This window comes from Panicum virgatum, chromosome 5N (assembly GCF_016808335.1).
Source record: "Panicum virgatum strain AP13 chromosome 5N, P.virgatum_v5, whole genome shotgun sequence".
Classification (NCBI taxonomy): Eukaryota; Viridiplantae; Streptophyta; class Magnoliopsida; order Poales; family Poaceae; genus Panicum; species Panicum virgatum.
In genome coordinates this window covers 35324032-35342895 of record NC_053149.1, presented here as the reverse complement: position 1 = coordinate 35342895, position 18864 = coordinate 35324032, and the positions used below count along the sequence as shown (strand labels likewise).

Below are 18864 nucleotides of genomic sequence, written 5' to 3'. Positions count from 1 at the left end.
CCACGCGGGCCACCTGAACAGTACATGGGGCCACAGGGGTCCCACCTGAACAGTACATGTCACACGTGGGTCCCACCTGAACAGTACATGGGCCCCACGTGGGCCCCACTGAACAGTACATGAGTCCTCCCTGAACAGTACATAGGTCCCCTATGAACAGTATATGAGACCCACTTGGGGCTAGAACGCATGGGAGCTCCCCAAATCTTGGCCCATTATTATAGTATATTAATTACAGGTTGCTTAAACTCTTCCTCCAGGAAACATTTTCCAATTATATTCCAATTGAATAATTTAGTACTAATATTTGTCTCAACTCCAAGTGTTGCTGAGAATTAGTTACAATTAAGAAAGGAATTTCAATCAACTTGAGATGTGCAATTACCATGGTAACTGCAAATCTAATTGTTGACACCGAATTTTTGCAAGTATATTTATGTAAGTAGTCCGCAGAAGATAAGGAAGCCGATGAAAGGTTCTGGATAAAGCTGATGAAGAATTCTGGTCACAGCCAGCGAAGACCGAATTCAAAGGCAGTAACATCGACAATGCGTCTCGGATAAGGATTACGAAATCAGCAGAAGATTCTACGAGTCCGATTTTCTTTTTAAATCTTTTTAAATATAAGTAGCTTAGTTTTCTCGGCGTTATGCAGCATCCAGAACTTGAGGTTGATATCCTTACACATATGCAGCTGTTGGTAGTGCCGATTGGAGTTCTACAGTCAGCTGGTCATTCACATCACTAAGAATGGGTCGGATCGGCATGGCGTCTTGCACCAGTGCAGTTATGTCTTGGTCCAAGTACTTGAGTGCCTCTCGGTGCTTTGTTTTCAGTTTTCACCTCATCGGGTAACAGCGACGTTACTTGATCAGAATCAACCTCCTCTCAAGTTATGAATTCATCAACGCTAAAAGAGAAGAGACTGCTTGGAGGAGAATCTTGTTCCTACAGCACAGTAAACAATTACTAAAGTAGGGATGTCCTAATAAGTGCGAATAAAAAAAAGTGAGGTGAAGGAGTACCTGCTCCAGATAAGCTGGTTCTTCTTCGGTCGTCTCTTGTTTTTTAGATTACCGAAAAGTTCCGGCCTTAATCATTCACAAGCAGTTATAAGAGTTCTTAGACTCTTAGACCTCAAATGAGGAGTTTCACAAATGCAAGAAAAAAATTATAAAACAAAGAAAGAAACCTAGAGGACTAAGTTTCAAACTTTTTCTTCGTTCCTGCTTCAACCTTGCAACGTATTCACACGTACCAATCCATCACATCCCGCGCCAGACGGAGGTTTATGTGATCGGCCGTCTCTTGTGCCGCTTCTTCATCAGAAACTATTACAATTTTTTTGGACCGGATGCTGCAAGAGTGTGTTCTTGAGGAGTTAGGGCAGGGGCAGGTGTTCCTTCCTCAGTCGGGCACGATCAAGTCAGGCACGACCGATGAAGAGGGCTATAAAAGTTCTGGAGCTGATGTCTAGATAAAAGTGCACTGAGTTAGATTAGAATAAAAAGATCATGTATGCCACGTTATGTACATGCCCAGGTTTCTCTTATACTCTAAGTGTTACGAGTGGTATCAATCGAACTTTGGTGAAGCTCAATGGATAATTGTAAAGAGCAACCTAAAGTACTTGAGAAGAACTAAGGGTGCTTTCCTTGTGTTTGGAGGAGATGAGCTCATTGTAAAGGGTTCCACCGATTCTAGCTTCCAAACAGATAAAGGTGACTCCAGATCGCCGTCAGGTTTTGTTTTCTGCCTCAATGGTGGGGCAGTGAGCTTGAAAAGTTTCAAGCAAGAGACAGTAGCAGATTCGACGATAGAGTTCGAGTATATTGCACTTCTGAAGCTGCAAAAGTTGTCTGGATCGGAAAATTTGTTTCTGTGTTGGGTGTGGTTCCTAGTGCGTCCAGTCCAGTGGACCTGTACTGTGATAATAGTGGTACCATTGCGCAAGCAAAGGAGCCTAGGTCACGTCAAAAGTCCAAATAAACACATACCTCGGCGCTATCACCTCATTCGTGAGATCATAGATAGAGGTGATGTGAAGATTTGCAAGGTACACACAGATTCGAATGTCACTGATTCGTTGACGAAGCCTCGCGCACAATCGAAACATGAGGCACACACAAGATCTATGAGTATTAGATACTTATATCAGAACTATCCCTCTTCCCTCTTTTAAGAGTTTGGAAATATCTCACTTCCCTAAGTATAGTGTTAGTGGTACAACAGTCCACTAGGCATATATCTCTTTCTCCATTAGATTGACTCCCGTATGACTCTATATAATTCAAAATTTAAATAACAACTCATGAAAAATATAGAACATATCAATTTAATTGAAACAGTACTTGAGTACAATCCAACAAAGCAACTGAGAGATAGCAAGATCATTTCCCAATTACAATACTACACGAAAATGACTAGGTTGCGAGGAGTCTAAATGTGATCTCCAAACACATTGGTGGAGTAGTCCACGATCATGTCATCGACTTTCAGAAGTTTGTCCTCAGCAGTTGGTGAAGTTGTGGTGTTTCTTGGTCCCGTTCCATCTGGAACTTGGCCCGGAGTGCCTGTCTCAAGCTCGAGGGAGGTGAAGTGTGCTTCAAACTCCTGATTGTTTGGCCCATCACCCGCAAACATCATGTAGAGATCCACCATATGCTTCGGGGTCCTGCATTTCTTCACCACGATTGTAACAACCAAACTTGTGACAAGTGGTTTTGTTGTTCCCCTCATATTTTGTCCTAGAAACAACTTCCCCTTCTGGAATTTGCCACATGGCTTGCGGTTTATCTTGCGCTTGCCTTTGCCAGCTGATCTTCCAGACCAGGTTTTCCCATTCTAGCCAGATTTCTTAATGTTCCCTTGTACCTCAGGCAGAGGTACAGTTCCCATAAGGCGCTACTGAGAGTTCCAATCTTCTCTACCCTACGTAATGTCTGAATCAATAAGGCATAATCTGTAAAGTTCTTCTCAGTATGAGAGTGAGGATTCTTTCATATGGATTTGATTCCTTATGAAAAGTTGGTTGGTTCCCACAAAACTAGAGTTTCTGGCTTAGCCTATGAACACCACTTCGAATCAGATTGAAATACAAAATCAGCGTTGATCGGAAGGGATTATATTATGATGCTACTACAAAAAAAATTTCATAACTCAACAAATATCCTGAAAGAGAACAAATATCACGAAACAAAGTCACTAAATTCTCTTACATAGTACACTTAAAAAAACAGTAGATATTGGCTTCTAATCCTTCCCCATTGAGGAATCCAAATTAAGGGATCAAAAGTTTTGCCTGCCATCATGATATAATCAAGCATATATCCTCCAGAATTGTATGGTAAACATGCATTAGCAGCATCTTAGCACAAAGTGAGTAGTTCTACGATACTAAATATAATCTCTACTACTATCAACAATCAAACTATCCAAATCAAGCTTTTTTTTTTGTACTGCCTCCAAGTTTAGTTAAGAATAAGTCTATGCCCGTGTGTTGCCACGGGTGATAAAAAAATCAAATTCATTCACAAGAGATGCGTACAAGATCTCAAAATGAAGTGAAAAAACCATGTCTAGCAAAATGTTTTAAAAGGAGTGAACAGAGCCTCTATGAAGTTTTAAAAAACTCAAAAAAAGTCATAGCTTGCAGCAGCTTAGAAATAAAAAACTTAAATATTCAACTTTTCACTTCACCATGAATATTTCAATGCAACAGATGGAGTGTGAAAACTAACCTAAATCTCTGTCCAATATTTTTTACATGCACTCCCAAATCAGCAATAAAGAAATAAAATCATGTTACTACATTAGAGGGCTCCTGCTAAAGCTGATTCAAGCTGCTCCTCTGCCAACTTCGTCGTTGCAGACAGTACACCTTGCAATCAATAGATCTCGATTGTTTTTTTTGCGAATCATAGTAAAATCGAAGACGTTCATATTCACACTTGCACACATACACTGACCCTTAGTTGGACACTGAAATTTAAGTAAACACTATGTTGCTGTTAAAGAAAGATGGGACCAGTTCCAAATCAGTTATGGAAAAAATTTATAGCACTCTGTGAATAAAAGTAATGTGCATACATATTGTATCTGAAATCAATTTGTTCAACTCTGAAAGTGAACACTATCACACTGGACATAGCTCACAAGTCACAAAACGCTACCAGAAAGCATAAGTCACTAAGTGATCATGGCTTGCTAATTCAGAATAACGTGAATAGTGAACTTTTTGATTCCATATCATAGATACAGCAGTGCTTCTTCAGAACAGTAACCTCTCGTTCACTCACAATATTTAAGTCATGACATGGCTTTAGAGGATGATTCGTTCAGCTCTTGTAAAAACACTACTGACCTTTGCATGGAATGGGATACAGCCTTGGCAACGCACTCGGAACTGAACCAAACATATAATAGATCTTACGCAACCAACTCATTGGCCATCCCTGTGATGACTTCCGTCATGAGACCTCGATCCTCTTGAGCTCATCTTTCCTGTCATGGTAAAACAACGATGTATGTAAGACCTACACTATTTGCAATACGAATTCAAATTGATGCAACAAAGAATGTCGGGACAGAAATTAATAATTGTTTTTACTAATGTACTATGTTTATTTCTATGAAAAATAATGTGCGTCTAAGAGAAATGTAATCACAAACTCAAGCCGTACTGTGGTAATATTGACAATTAGGAAGCTTAACTAATTTAGTTCAACATTTCCATTTCAAGGCTTCCTTTGAAAAAAAATAAAAGCAACTGCTGAAATGACGGGTTCATTACTAACTTACCCATTTCCACTGAAATCAAAGTGAAACACACTAATCCCACTCTTTGATATCGCAGCCGCAAGATCAACAATGAATCAATGATTCCATCATCCTGAAAACAAGCACTAAATTTCATAATTCTCAGCTTGCGTTACATGTTAATCAATTTAGCCAGCCATGTTCAAAATTTGTGCAGAAGACGAACAACATATTTGTGTACCTTGGAAGCCCAAGCCATGGCAGAGCACTACAACGTAACCTTGTTTGACCCCATGAGGTGCAGCAGCCTCACGAGATTCTCCCCATGATTGTTCATCACCAGTACTCTCTGTTCCGAAGCAGTGTTCAGAGATGAAACCACGTGGATTCAACAACCCGGGAGCAGGGCAAAATATTCCTGGCAATAACAAATTCAGAGCAAGCGGTGGTAATATAAGATCAGGAAAGAGAGGTACTCACATGGATCGGGCACATCTTCGGATGAGCTGAGCGGCTCTGCCATGGATAGCAGCCGGGGAGACCCCCGGTTGGGATCGAATCGGACACAGCAGGTGTTCCCGACGTCGCCGGCCGCAACAAAGCGAAGGAAAGGCAGGGGTGAAGAGATCTCTAGGTTGGCGAGTGGAGTGAGTGGCCCAGGACTCCTCCCGCGGATCCGAATCGATGGCAGCAGTGTGGTGTGGGTCGAGTAGGAAAGGGATTTCTCATGCTAACGGGCATGAAATCCTCACCTGCCGTCGAGGGTGTGGAGGCAGGGCAGGCATCAAGGAGGCCGATGGACCCACTGGTCAGCGCAGTCGCCGCCGGCGAGTCGAACCCCGACGACGCCTGCTGCTTCTGCAGCTGGAGGAGCTCCCACCATCTCCGTGCGGGATCTTGGGCTCCATGCCACGGACCACAGCAGCTTCCTTCGCCAGTTCGCCTCCTCCGCCTGAGGCATCTCCGGCTGTTGCGCAGCACCTGTTCGTGCTTCGGCAGCCGCGTTGACTACAGTCTGGACTGCTGCCACCGCGCCATGACCGCGTCCCCGGAGTCCCCCGCGGCGTTGGACGAACCACCTCCGCCACTGTCGCCGCGCTGGCACCGCTTCTGGGGCGCCAAGTTGGCGTTCGGCACCGGAACCGCTAGGCGCAGGGAGGCGGGATCTGGCGCCCGAGGCGGCGCCCCAGATCTGGCCGAGACAGAGGCGGGGATCGAGGGGGATCAGGGCTCGGGCAATGGAGGGTGGAGGTGGCCACGTCCTCAACAGGGGCGCATGGGGCGGAGACGATGCCTGAGAGGGAGGGCCGTGGAGGCTGGAGGCGGCCGCATCCTCGGCAACGGCAAGCGCGACGAGGAGGCCAGAGCGACGGCGGACAAGCATGAGGTGATGACCTCGCGACTGATTCGCGGGCGGGCGGAGCGCGGGGATGACCGGGGGGCGATTGGACGATGGGGATTGGCCCGAGGCCGGACGACGAAATCAGAGGCACGATCGGTGGAGCGGGATGATAGACGAAGGAAAACTAACCTACATTTGGTCCAAATAACAACCCAGGAAGCTGCGATAAAGGGTTTCGAACATTGCACCTGCGGGTTTGAGTCGAGCACACCTAACTATGAGGTCGCCTCACTGGTTGTGCCAAGCTTGATTATTTAATTTTAATTAAACATTCAAATCACGCAGCAATTTTCCCCCCCCCCCCACCAGCTCTTGGGCCGAGCCCAGCTCGTTCCTGCAGCATGCCTTCGGCCTCTGATTGGCCTGTAGCAGCCTGCGGTCCACCTGGGCCCCGTGCCCTGTGCTCGCTGGGCTGGGAGCTCCGAGCCGACCTGCCGCTGGGCTGCCGAGCGCCTGGCTGCGCAGCGCGCGACTCCGTCCGAGCCCAGCTAAAATTCTGAAGAGCAAAATATATATATATTCTATAATTTATCTTTGATTCCAAAATTAAAATTGGCATTTATCTCTTATAAGAACTCTAAATTTGATGGTTCTTTTTTACATAACAAGTGGAAAAGTAAACTCAGACTTGTTGATATGAAGGTAAAGGTAAGGTTGGGCACACATTTTAGGTGCACATGAGTTCAAAAATATTATGAGGTATATAAAATCTAATGAAACTTTTATTTCAAACTTAAACATCCATAAAATTATTACATGTACTCCTAAGTGGCAACTTAGATGTTGTCTATTACATGTAAAAATTGTATTGGGAGCTATAAGATAAATAGTTTTGCAATTTACTTCACAAGGTTGTGTTAATTAGATATTTGAATTTCACAAAAAAAAATTAGATATTTGAAAATAGAAAATAACTTCTTTTGCACAACAAGTGGCAAGTAAATCAACAAATGTTAACCCAAATCTGAGGTATACATGAATAAAAAAAACTTTGGGTGTATAAACTTCAAAGCTTGAGGTGAGTTATATGAAACAATGTGAGAGATGCATCCCTTTTGTGAACAATGTATACCCTAATTTTTGCAAAATCTAATGAAACTTCAATATAACATGTTTTACTCCAACTAAATAGAGATTTGAAAGTATGTATTTTGTATAACAATTGGCAATGTAACTTCATATTTTTCAGTGCTATGGTCAACATTTGGTGGTATCCAAATTTGAGGTGCATACAAGTTCGAACATGTTAGGAGGTGCAATGTAATGCATTAGCTACTAAGACAATGCTTCTGTCAGTTCCAAAACACAGCATCTTGTTATAACTCATTTTCGTTTTATGCAACTCTTTTTTGGTGTCCTCCGATATAACAGGATAGTTCGTGCTAGAAATTCAACGGACTTCCAAGACAAATAGTCTAGTTTGTTTTGCTCCATTTCACTTTTTTCAGCTCTTGCTTTAGATATGTACTGAGAACTGCTTGTCTCCGGGGATTATTTTTTTAATTGATTACTATTACATGTTAAAGCTGGATCAGAGAGCTGCACGGCTTTGTTAATTTTTAACTTTCCCATGTGAATTTCTAAAATCTTGTGAGCATCTCCTTTTCTTAAATTGCTTATTTCTTTCTTAATTTGCTTGTTTCTCATTTTCATTTTCCTGTGCCACAGCTTGGTCGAGCTTTGTGGCCTTCCACATTGTAGTAATCAGATTTACTTTGAAGAGACATGTATGTTTGTAACTACCATCTTTCTTTTGAGCAGCTAATCATTTGGATTATCTGCAATTCTCAAAAATTAACTATGCATTGCCATTAATTTCTGCAGGTGATTTAAAGGGTTAAAGAATTGGCCGTTAGAATAGAAGAGAAGCCTCGCAATGAAGAAATCATTAGTAGCCAAATGTGCTGCCACAACCTATCTTTTGTGCCTCGCAGATAGGTGGTGAAAAAGAATTCTTTGCTTCCTTAGTTGCTATTGGTGGTTCATACTCTTGACGAAACCTATCTTTTGTTGTTTCTGGTGTATTTTGTTGTCTTTGATTCTGCAATGCTAGACTGCTAGTTTTGATACATGGAAAAAAAACTGTATGAGATCTATTATTCTGGTGTCATGATGCTGGGATGCTTACATTGTTGATATGAGGTTATAATTTGGCTGTAATTGCTTATTGTGACTTTTGGGCTAGAACTTTTATTTTGGTAAATGGGCTGTGTATAAAACTGGATCTGGTTAGCTAGTATTAAATGTTGGGCTGAAATCAGGCCCATCTGAATTGGGCCCGTTCAAAAATGGGCTGCAAGGTTGATGTCACTCGCCACGTCACTTGCCATGTCGATTGCCACGTCACCTGCCATGTCAGCACCACATTCCATGTCATTGTCATGTCAGCAGCCATGTCATTGACCACGTCAATTTACACATCATCATTGTTATCCATGTCATCGCTAAGTCACCAGCCACGTCATCCTCCATGTCATCAATGTGTGACATGGCAATTGAATCTGTGACAAAAATTATACTGTTTGTAATGTTTATTTTCGTCATAGAAAACGGACTTGGGTTGGGCTTTGGGGGCCCGAGGACATTCTATGACGGTTTCAAAACGTCATAGATCAAGCAATCCATGACGAAATTTTAAGGAACATCACGAGGTGTGATCTATGACTCTCAATACATGACGCAATTTGAGATCGTCATAGATACTGTTTTATGATAGTTTTTAGTAATCTGTGACGAAATTTAATCATCATGGATCAACAGATTTTTTTGTAGTAGAAATTGATTTTGCCGATAGGAACCAATGATCCCAAATTCGTCAAGTGGTCCCCAACCTGGGAAGGGCCATATAAGATTAGCTGGTGTGTTCTAGGAAATGCATACATTTTGGAAACATTGGAAGGAGAAGAATTTTTCAGTGCGCTTAATGGAAAATATCTGAAAAAGTATTACCCAAGTGTATGGGTAGAGGCATAGTAGATTGCACAAAAGATCGGTTGGTTTTAAATAAAGCCGATACAGAGAAGTATCGCCTTCAGCATAAAAATAAGAAAGGTTTGATCGTGGCATAGACGCGTTCAAATGTTTTTGTGACCGATATGATATATATCGCCCTTAATGCAAAAAACACACCCAATATGCTGTTCAGATGTGGTGTGAAGTTTCTCTTTGTCAGAGTTCTTTGTGTTTGGTTTTCTGATTCTGATTGTAGAGAAGCACGTGAGTTCGATTCATGTGACGGTCACAGATTAATGTGAGAAAAATTTGAAGAAAATCAGAGCAAGACAAAGGCAAAGTCAAAAGTGGGGGAGGAGGCCCATCCATTAATTTTATTTACAAGAAGCCAGATAGGTTGTTACATCGCTACAACCTAATCTGACTCCTCGCCGAAGATGTTGCTGACAACCCCGTTTAGGCTAACATCGTCGACGATGGCGTCAGCGACGATGCTGATGAGGTCGTCAACAAGCTCCTCGAAGTCCTCCCGCGCTGCGCCCCACTCGGGGAAGACCTGCTGCCACTGCCGAAAGTCCGCCCGGACATGGTCCACACCACGGCGATGGCCCTGGCAGCGCCCTCATAGGCTCCATGGCCGGCGACCTCCGTGACGCGGCTGGGGATATTCCGCAGGCACGCGGCGACAGTGCTCCCCCGAGCATTGACCGAGTCTATGGCAACTCTGGCAACGTCGAGGAGGGTCTGGACCTGCGACTTCATATCTGAAAGAAGAGGAGGATTTGAAGCAAGAAACTTGGGCAGTTGATGAAAAGTACTATGGCGAGAAAACTTACTGGCGACACTGGTGTCGGCAGCGGAGAGCTGGCTGTGGCTGACGACCCCGTTGGTCTGTGCCGCATCGAGCTGGCGGCGGGCCTCGTCCCGCTCACGGAGGAGGTCGCGGATGAGCCCTTGGGTACCCTCGTCCAGGGTGTGGAAGTTGGCGGGGAGCTCGGCGTTGATGTCCCTGCAGAGACCAAGAACCAATCAGAGATTTGATCTGAAGTACAGCATTGGTAAGAGAAGAAAGGTACATTACCCGTGATGGAGACGGAGCGGCGGAGGAGCATCGGAGGAGCCCTCGCCGGCGCGCTTGTTGCTCGCCATCTACTGGAAATAGGAGACTGGGGTTTTTTTTGGGCTAGAGGAAGGAGGCAAAGAAAGCTATGGCCGATGAAGAAACTACTATGCCGATTGGGGGCTATTTATAGCTCAAAGTGGAGTAGATGAATTGGTCGCGGCGCACTGGTACAGCTTTTACCCCTAGATTTAATTGAGAGGAGTGTGTGGGTAAAAAGACGGAAGGTGAATCGGCAAATTCCCATTGTGTGGATGGGGAAATGAAAGGTGAAGGGCAAAGAAGAGATTTTGGTTCACCGCCTGCACGGGAAGCGAGACGGCAGTAATGAGAAGACCGTTCGACAGCGTAATCATGGCAAAGATTAATTTCAAAGTAAAAAGGACATTTTACTCCAAAATTAGGGGGCATGTGTTGACACCAAATTTTAACACGTGTCAAGGAAGAGTGTTGCAGAGGAGAAAAGGTTTTGTTTAGCTCGAACTCTGGGTTTGGTAGGGTGATCGTACATCGCCGATAGAAATCCTATTGACCAGAGGAAGGCAGAGCTGACCAGATATTTTGGCTTCGGTTTGGCATGAGATTATTTTGTTTAAAGGTAGTTAGAATCGTGTTTTACTGTGATCGGCTAGGACTTTGTTAGCGTCGGGTATAAATATGAGCCCCCGGCTAGGACTTTACTTGCAATTTACTTTTTCGTCGGCGGCTTCGCCACCCTTTTTCTTTTTTGTGAGTTCTTTTAAGCTGATCAAGGATGCCTCACATTCGAGCGACTTGGTTTGCTAGTAAGTATTCATTTATCGAGGAAATCTGAGCTTTAGCTTCCGGGCGCATCGCTGTGGCTTTGTTCAGATCTATTCAAAAGTTATCTAATTTATCTAAGCTTTGATCTCGGGCGCATCGCTATTTTCTCATTTAGATCTATTCACAATTTATCTGGCTTAGTGTTGGCATTTCTTAAGCCTGATAGAATATATATTCTGCAAGCGTACAGAATCACCGTTGTAGCACTTCACCTTGGAGTATTTCAGGGTATCGTATTTTTCCTCAGGGAAGCACTATGATAAAGAATATCGTAAATTGAGTGATAACCATACTAGATTGATCGGCCGACTGACTAGACGGGGGTAAGGCAGATAGATAAGTAAGACAAATGGCCAGGTGATGACCGAGTGACACACGGAGGTTCAACTCCTTAGAGAGGTAGCAGCTGGGAGGACAACGAGCGAGATAAGACACCTGATACACTTTTGAACTATCGAGCTAGTCTCTCTAGATCAGACTAAACACCTAACTAGTTCTCGGGAAAGCAGAGCTTACTTCGGCGGCTGGAAGAGGAAGGACTTCAGAAAGGGATGAAAGGGGAGTCCAACAGCAACCTGCACTACTACTATGAAAACACCCGAACGTGGTGGACTACAAAGGACGGATAGGGCTGTCACCACCTACCGACTAGCACAACTGTTCCGTGGGGTAGAACACACTTTCTAGCTAACACTAAGGTCAGACACCACGTCCGCACTCGGTGTTAGGATTTCTCTCGAGGCCTTCGAGAGAAATCCCCCTCAACCTAGAGCACTAACTTGAGATACTCTAGTCCGGACGAGAAAACCCGTAAGATAAGATCCCGATCACTTAGAAAGATAACTTAGCCTAAACAAAAGGAAAACTTCCGCGCTCGAGCTGGACACTCAGACTCGAGTAAATAAAAGACAGCGAAAAGCAAAGCTGACTTGAAAAAGTAAAGAAGATAACTTATATTGATAAAGTCAAAAGAAAGATACAAGAGCTATACTAGACTTCCGACGACTCCGGAATCCCAAGCGAGCTCGACTCGACTCTAACTCCCAAGCTACTAACCTACTCTAGAAAGTACAAGTGAAGAGAGAAGAGCTCCAATGGTGTGTGTTGAAGTGATGGATGGTGCCTCTATTTATAGCCTTTCGAGGTCGGTTCTTGGCAGTTAATCCCCGTAGCGTCAGTTGTAAGCAGGTAAGGTCGGTGTGCTTGTCTTCCACACGAAGCCGGGGCGCAAGAGACTGCAAGGTGGGGTCGGCCGGCCTCCCCTAGGCTGGTCTGGGGGTGCGGCCATCTGGCCACCGCCTTTGCACAGACGTCCCTGATTGCTTCCTTAAGTCGGTATTTGTTGCATGGCCCGAATGCTGATAGTTGCAGGCCGGCCGGCCTCCCTCTGGCCCAACTCGGTCCTCCGTTGCGTCGACGTTCCCTCTGCGTTCTTGTGATCTTGCCACGATGGTGGATCGCTGCCCTGGACCCAAGTTGGTACTGAGTTGTGGGTCATTTGTTCTTTGTGCAAGCCTTTCGATCCATCTAATCAAACCGAAACCCAATCCTCGACTTAGGGCATTATGATCATGTCACATTGCCACTGGATCGAAGCCGGGACCTTGTCTTCAGGAGTTCCAGGCCGGTCGGCCAGGGTTTTTGCCCAAATTTACCCATTTTTAGTAGATGTTCACCTGAAATCAAAACTCATCCAAAACTTGTGGAACTCGTGAGAAATAAATAAAATATAAATGGAACATAGTGTAATGCTTATGTTATTCCCGAGAAGTTGACGGCTAGAATGTGAATTTATGGCCGTCAACACTTAGTAATCTGTTTAATCGGCTATAAGCTCTCTGGTTATCACGATAAACCTTGTAAAACTAATTAGATTGGTTATCAGCTTAGCTTGATTTAGATCCATACATTCGTGGGTTTGTGCATTGTTATCTGGCACGTGTCAGTTTTAGATCTAGCCGTCTAGTTGCATACTAGTATCGGCAGCTTCTTGCCGATTCCCTAAAGATCGCTCTTAATACACGCTTTTTATACCCGATCTACTGTCGTTTTCTGTATCGGCAGAGCCTTGCTGGTACGACGCATGAGAGTTATTCGGAAATCCAGCTGATACACTCTCGTATTTGACGGTTTGCTATTTCCTTGTCAATTTACAGGTCAAATTGACTGGCACGCCTTGGCTTGAATCAAGTGCAGTCTGAGCTTGGCGTACGGGGCCCTCGGGCTTTGGTGTGTGATCATTTCACGTCAACAGATCTATGCTCTGATCTGCCTCTAACATGCAAAAGTGTCGCCCCTTGAGGATGATCCATCAGCCTGCACCATGCCTTTTATCTTCTCCCTGGACTGGGGTGCCTCACAAACTTCAGCAAGGGTTAGTTCATCATGGCTTAAAAGTATGGTGTCACGAAAACTTGCATACGAACTGGGCAGAGAGCATAACAAGAGAAGACCTAAGTCCTCATCATCATAATTAACCTCCATCGACACTAGGTCGGCGACAATCTCCTTGAAGACAGATAGGTGACTCAGAACCAAATCACCCCTCCTGCATCTTAAGTGTGAACAACTTCAACTTCATATGCATCTTACTGGTAAGATCCTTCAACATGCAGATCGCTTTCAGTTTCAGCCATAATTCTACAGCAGTCTTTTCCTATAGGACTTCTTGCAGAATATCATTAGATAGATGAAGCTGAATTAGGGATAGAGCCTTATGGTCCTTGCGCTTCTCCTCATCGGTCCACTCAGCCTTCTTCTTCTTCTTCCCGAAAGCTTCCAACGCCTCATCAAGATCATTTGTTTGCACCAGAATAGCCCTCATCTTGACTTGCCACAGCGAGAACCTCATTTGAAGTCTAACAGCGGTAGATCATACTTCATCAACACCATCGCGAAGCCCTAATGTGAAACCAAAACTCTGGTACCACTTGTTACAAACGTATGACAAAGAAACAATGAAGAAAAGCAAAACCGATCACAGAGGACACGAGATTTAACGTGGAAAACCCTCCCGAGGTGGAAGGGAAAAAACCACGGGCGCCAGGCAGCAAATCTTCACTATATCGAGTGCAGTTACAACGCCGGAGATTTACAACAATATTCTCTTATCCCGAACGGCGGCTTACAAGAAGTATTTGTAGAGATGAAACCCTAACGGGCTATGCATTACATAATCCATATGACCCGTCAATTGACCGACTAATATGGTCAATCGACTGACGTCAGCTGACCGACTTATACCATGAACTGAGCGATTGATACCGTCAATTTAGGCCAAGTCCGAAGTCTGCCTTTATGCTCTAATTTTGGATCACAACTCAACAAAAAGTAGTACCAAGCATCAAGGGAAACTGAATTGCGTGCATTCCAGAACATGGATACAATGCATTTTTAAAATGCCTAACTCACATACGAGTACATCAGCCTTAGCTTCTACTTCAAATGCCTAAGCAAATTTGTATCAGGTTCTATGCTCTAATTAGTTACCATATGTTGTCATCTAAACTGAATACAAACTAAATTGATTCTTTTGCAAACGGTCCAACATCAGAGAATAAACGCATGATGAATGTAAAAAGAAATTATCATCAATTAGCAGGGAACAAGCATGAAACGATAAACTCAATGCAACCTCATTAGTGAGATGCTCCTTGTGGCATTAGCATCCGTCTTGGGTTCCGCTGTTGTCTTGGGGGTCCAAGCATCGCCTTCGGTCCTCGAGACCGCGGCAGTCGCCCTCCTCCTCTGCCGCCACCGCCGTTCCTCGAGGCAGCACGCCGGTGCTACTCAGGGCACTGCGCACCGCCACAGATGTGAACGCACGTGTAGGTGGAGGATTTGATCTGCGGAGGGGATACAGAGTGACGGATCCAATGACCAGATGCCATAGGGCCGGCCCTACGATTTCGAGGGCCCTGGAGCGAACCAGACCAAACTAGACGCTATGGGCTCTTTAGGTTAAATTTTTTTATTTGTAACATGATACAAAAAGCTAGCAGTATTAATGCAAAGATTTAATTTTTGAAGAATATTATCTATAGTACAAAAAAATGGATTGTACAAACTAAAAGAATGGCAAAAAGTGCTAGTATAATTATCTTCAATACTTTATAAACAATAATACATCAATCATTCACAAAGAAACTCCTCCGGGTCATTTCTTGATGCAAAATCATTAATAATAGGGTCCAAATTGAGCACGTCCAGATGTCGTTCTCGATGCTGGACATAGCCAAACCATTTAATCTTCCTTGTAATATAGTTGACCTCAACCATTTAATCATCTTGTTTCCTTTTTTTCCCTTTTCTTTGCGATCGCGACAGATACTTCTTAGGTAAAATTCTAACACCTAAATTATTAAGGTAAATAAATAGTGTAATTATAAGTTTAAACATAGAAATTTACGTATCCACCGCAAACACGAACATGAAGTAGTGGATTAGTTTAGTTACTCACCGATTTGTTGTTGCTGATTGCAAAGTGCTACTGCGGTGGTTGGTGAAGGGGATAAATCATGAGTGAGTGCTGAAGCAGGCCGGCAGGCGGACACCACGAACCAGTCGGGCAACGGCGGCCAAAAGAAATAAGCAAAGTCTGCGAAGCCGACGCGCGATGTTTCAGTTCTTTCCCGTGTGGTTTGTGGAGCCGAGCGATCGAGCCACCTGCTCCAGATTGCCGACCGATTGAGCGACAAGCCACCAGACCTATATCCATCAGTGTATACATATTTGATCATGGGCCCCCTCGGTCGTGGGCCCTAGGCGGTCGCCCCTCCCGCCTAGGCCAAGAGCCGGGCCTGGATGCCAGGTAGAAGCAGAGTTGTTGCCTTGTTGTGGTGGTTGTTGGCGGTCGATATCGGTGATTTTCGCCGTCAACGGTCCGCCTGATTTCATGAAACATAGGACATAATCATGCCATAACCATTATATCGAATGAGTTCCACAAGTTTTGCTGTATATTTGATCTCAGGTACAACATATCCAAATTTGACCCAAAACGGACACTGTCGGTGTTTACCGCCAAGCCTGCTCAGGGATACTGTCGGTGTTTACCGCCAAGCCTGCTCAGGGATACCTTTAGCAGTAGAGTTTGTAGGTAGGGATCGATGGCTCTGGAACTCGATGGTGCAAGGAACACAAAGATTTAGACAGGTTCGGGCCGCGAGTTGCGTAATACCCTATGTCCTGTGTGGTGGTTTGTATTGCCTTAGGTGTAGATGTGTTTCGAGGGGGTCCCTGCCCGCCCTTATATATCCGGGCTGACAGAGTTACACGAAAAGTCCTAGCTAAGTACAGTTGGAGTCCTTCTACAACACGATCGGGTAGTTTCCTTGTACTGCAGCTAGTACTACGCCTATTCGGGTAGTTACAAAAGAGGTGAGGTACATCCATAAGCTATCCCTTACTCTAGAACATTCTTGTCCTGGGTCTGACAAGCCCCTGAGCTCTTTGTAGCCGAGTCCTGCAGGCGTAGAGTACTTGGACGGAGTCTCCGAGTACTTCAAGTAGTCAGAACATCCTTCTAGTTGCTTCTGGGTCTTCCTTCTGATGCGCCGAGTAGTTCCCCAAGTACTCGTGGTTGCTCCGAGGCTGTGAGGTGCTCAAGACCTAAAATCTTGATCATATATGGTGCGCGAAGTACTCGCGCTCCATATGGAGTAGCCCCGAGCCTTAGGTTGAATCGCAGAATCAGGCTGAGGGTCACTTCAGTCTTTTTTCCTTCTTTATTTTCCAAAAAATTTGAAAAATAAATCTATGATACACATATCCCGCAGCCCCCGAGTCTTGAATTTAAATTCCTCCATTTAGATTTAAGAATCAATGTAAACTCGTGGCAAAAACTAAAAACTTCCCTGAGAAGGAAAGAATCAGTTGGCATCTGAAATATTCACAAAATTGCTCTTGAAGACCGTATAAAGCCGATTGAAAATTTCCAAGGGTTTTACCCCTTGAACTCCTGGCTGCCGTCAAACTCAGATTCACATTTGTCTCTTCTCAGTCAAAATCCAAAATCCCCTCTCGTAGCCCCCGAGTGAAAACTCGTGACTGTGAGATGGCTCCCAAGAAGAACAAGTCCAAGATTGAAGAGGGAACGATCGCCAATATGTCCATAGGTTGGCGTAAAAGCAAGATGTCTGAATCACTGGTCCAGGAGTTGGAGAGTATGGGTCTCCTCCAAGAGCAGGGCGTGAGCCAATGGCGCACTGGTGAAGGAGAAGATTACCCTATGGAAGGTACTCTTGAGACCGTTATGTTTCGCAATTTTGTAGAACGTGGTCTCACTCTTCCCGTGTCAGAATTTTTCTATAGACTTCTTTAGTTTTGGGAAATTCAATTACACCATCTCACTCCCCAATCCATCTTGCATCTTTCAATTTTCACTCATTTCTGTGAGGCATTCCTTGGAATTCTCCCCCATTTCCACCTTTTCCAACATTTCTTCTTCCTTATTCCAATCCCTAATGCCACCAATCCCGCCGTTGTCGGGGGATGTGAATTGGTACTCCGCCCTGAGAACCGAGGCGAGTACTTGGCTTATGATCCGGCGGGTGAAGGAGCCGAATGGAAGAAATTCTGGTTCCATGTTGGGAACTTTGAATCCCCACTTCCAGAAAGGACTGCTGGTGCCCACCAAGTCCAGGAGAGTTGGTCGAGTAGAGGACCTGGTGGCAAGCAAGTTGAAGCCATTCTTTGTGCGGTTGCCATTATTAAGAAAAAAGGAGTCACTGGAGATCATGGGGTCTTCTCATTTATCAGTCGCCGTACGCAGCCTCTCCAGCTGCGAAAGCATCCTGCCTTAAGATATGAAGGTACGCAGGATCCCACTAGGATGTCCTCAGAACCAATGGCTCAGTCTGAAGTAGTAAAGAGATGCTGCAAAGTACTCGATAACTTCGACAAGTTTTTGACGCTTCCAACACTCTTCTCGGCACAAAATCCTCCCGAGAATGCCTGGGTACGTGCTTTGGATACCATGTCGAGTACTTATAGTTAACCATTTTTTGACTTCTAACTAAGTATTGGCTTCTTTCTGCAGAAGAATATAAATTCTGGTATTCTATGCCTCCGACTTCAGCAAATGTTGATTCTGACGACAGCAAGAAACGGAAGGTGGCTCCCGGATCAATGTTGCAGAGGAAGGTTCCTTGTCTCGATGCCAGCGAGTAAGTATATAATATTTTGTTGATTGTATCCTGTTTGCCTTAGCTTTCTTATTCAGAATCTTGCTTGGCTAGGGTCTAACATCTTTCGGCGCATGAGAAAGATCAAGTCTAAGACTTCCACAACTGGGTGTCGAGTGGTTCGAAAGAAACTAGTCGATCAGCCCCCGATTCACCTATAATTGGGTTGATCGAGACCCCGGCTGCTAGTTTCCCAAGTGAAGACACAGCTGAGACATCTGATACTCCTGCGGCTGCTGAAGGAGCTTCCAAAGCTAGTGGATCTGGGAGTAGTGGAGCAGAAGGGTCAAAAGGTCCTTCCGTTCGACTGGTACCATTCCAGTCTATGTCTCAGTCAGCCCAAGAAGAGTTGGGAAAGGAACTATTTGATGATCCATTGTTGTCTCTAGACAATATGAAGAAACTTGCAGATTGTATGCAGTGGAGCTTTAAATTCACCAAGGTGAGTCTTCTGCCACTACTTGTCTTTGTCTAGTAGTTGTTGATGTCTGACCAGATTCGCCTTGTATGTCTCAAGATGAACCCAATCGATCTTTCTTGAAGTCTCATACTTTATATAAGACTGTAGACAATCGGAAGATCTTAGAGGAGCAAAAGATCATGATTGCCAAATGACTGGATGAAGCCCTTGCTACTCGGAACAA

The 18864-nt window shown here is 44.4% G+C and overlaps 1 long non-coding RNA gene across 2 annotated transcripts; it reads right to left on the bottom strand.

Moving 5' to 3' along the window:
• Positions 1 to 2319: 2319 nt before the first annotated feature.
• Positions 2320 to 6243, bottom strand: LOC120673448. 2 transcript variants are annotated; one of them, XR_005674659.1, is made up of 4 exons: positions 5239 to 6243; positions 5000 to 5176; positions 4801 to 4904; positions 2320 to 4503 (listed from the first exon to the last, which is right to left on the bottom strand). It is a non-coding gene; the product is annotated as an uncharacterized LOC120673448 (long non-coding RNA). The 2 variants fall into 2 exon arrangements; XR_005674658.1 differs by having other exon boundaries at positions 4801 to 4891; positions 5239 to 6239.
• Between the last annotated feature and the right edge of the window lie 12621 nt (positions 6244 to 18864).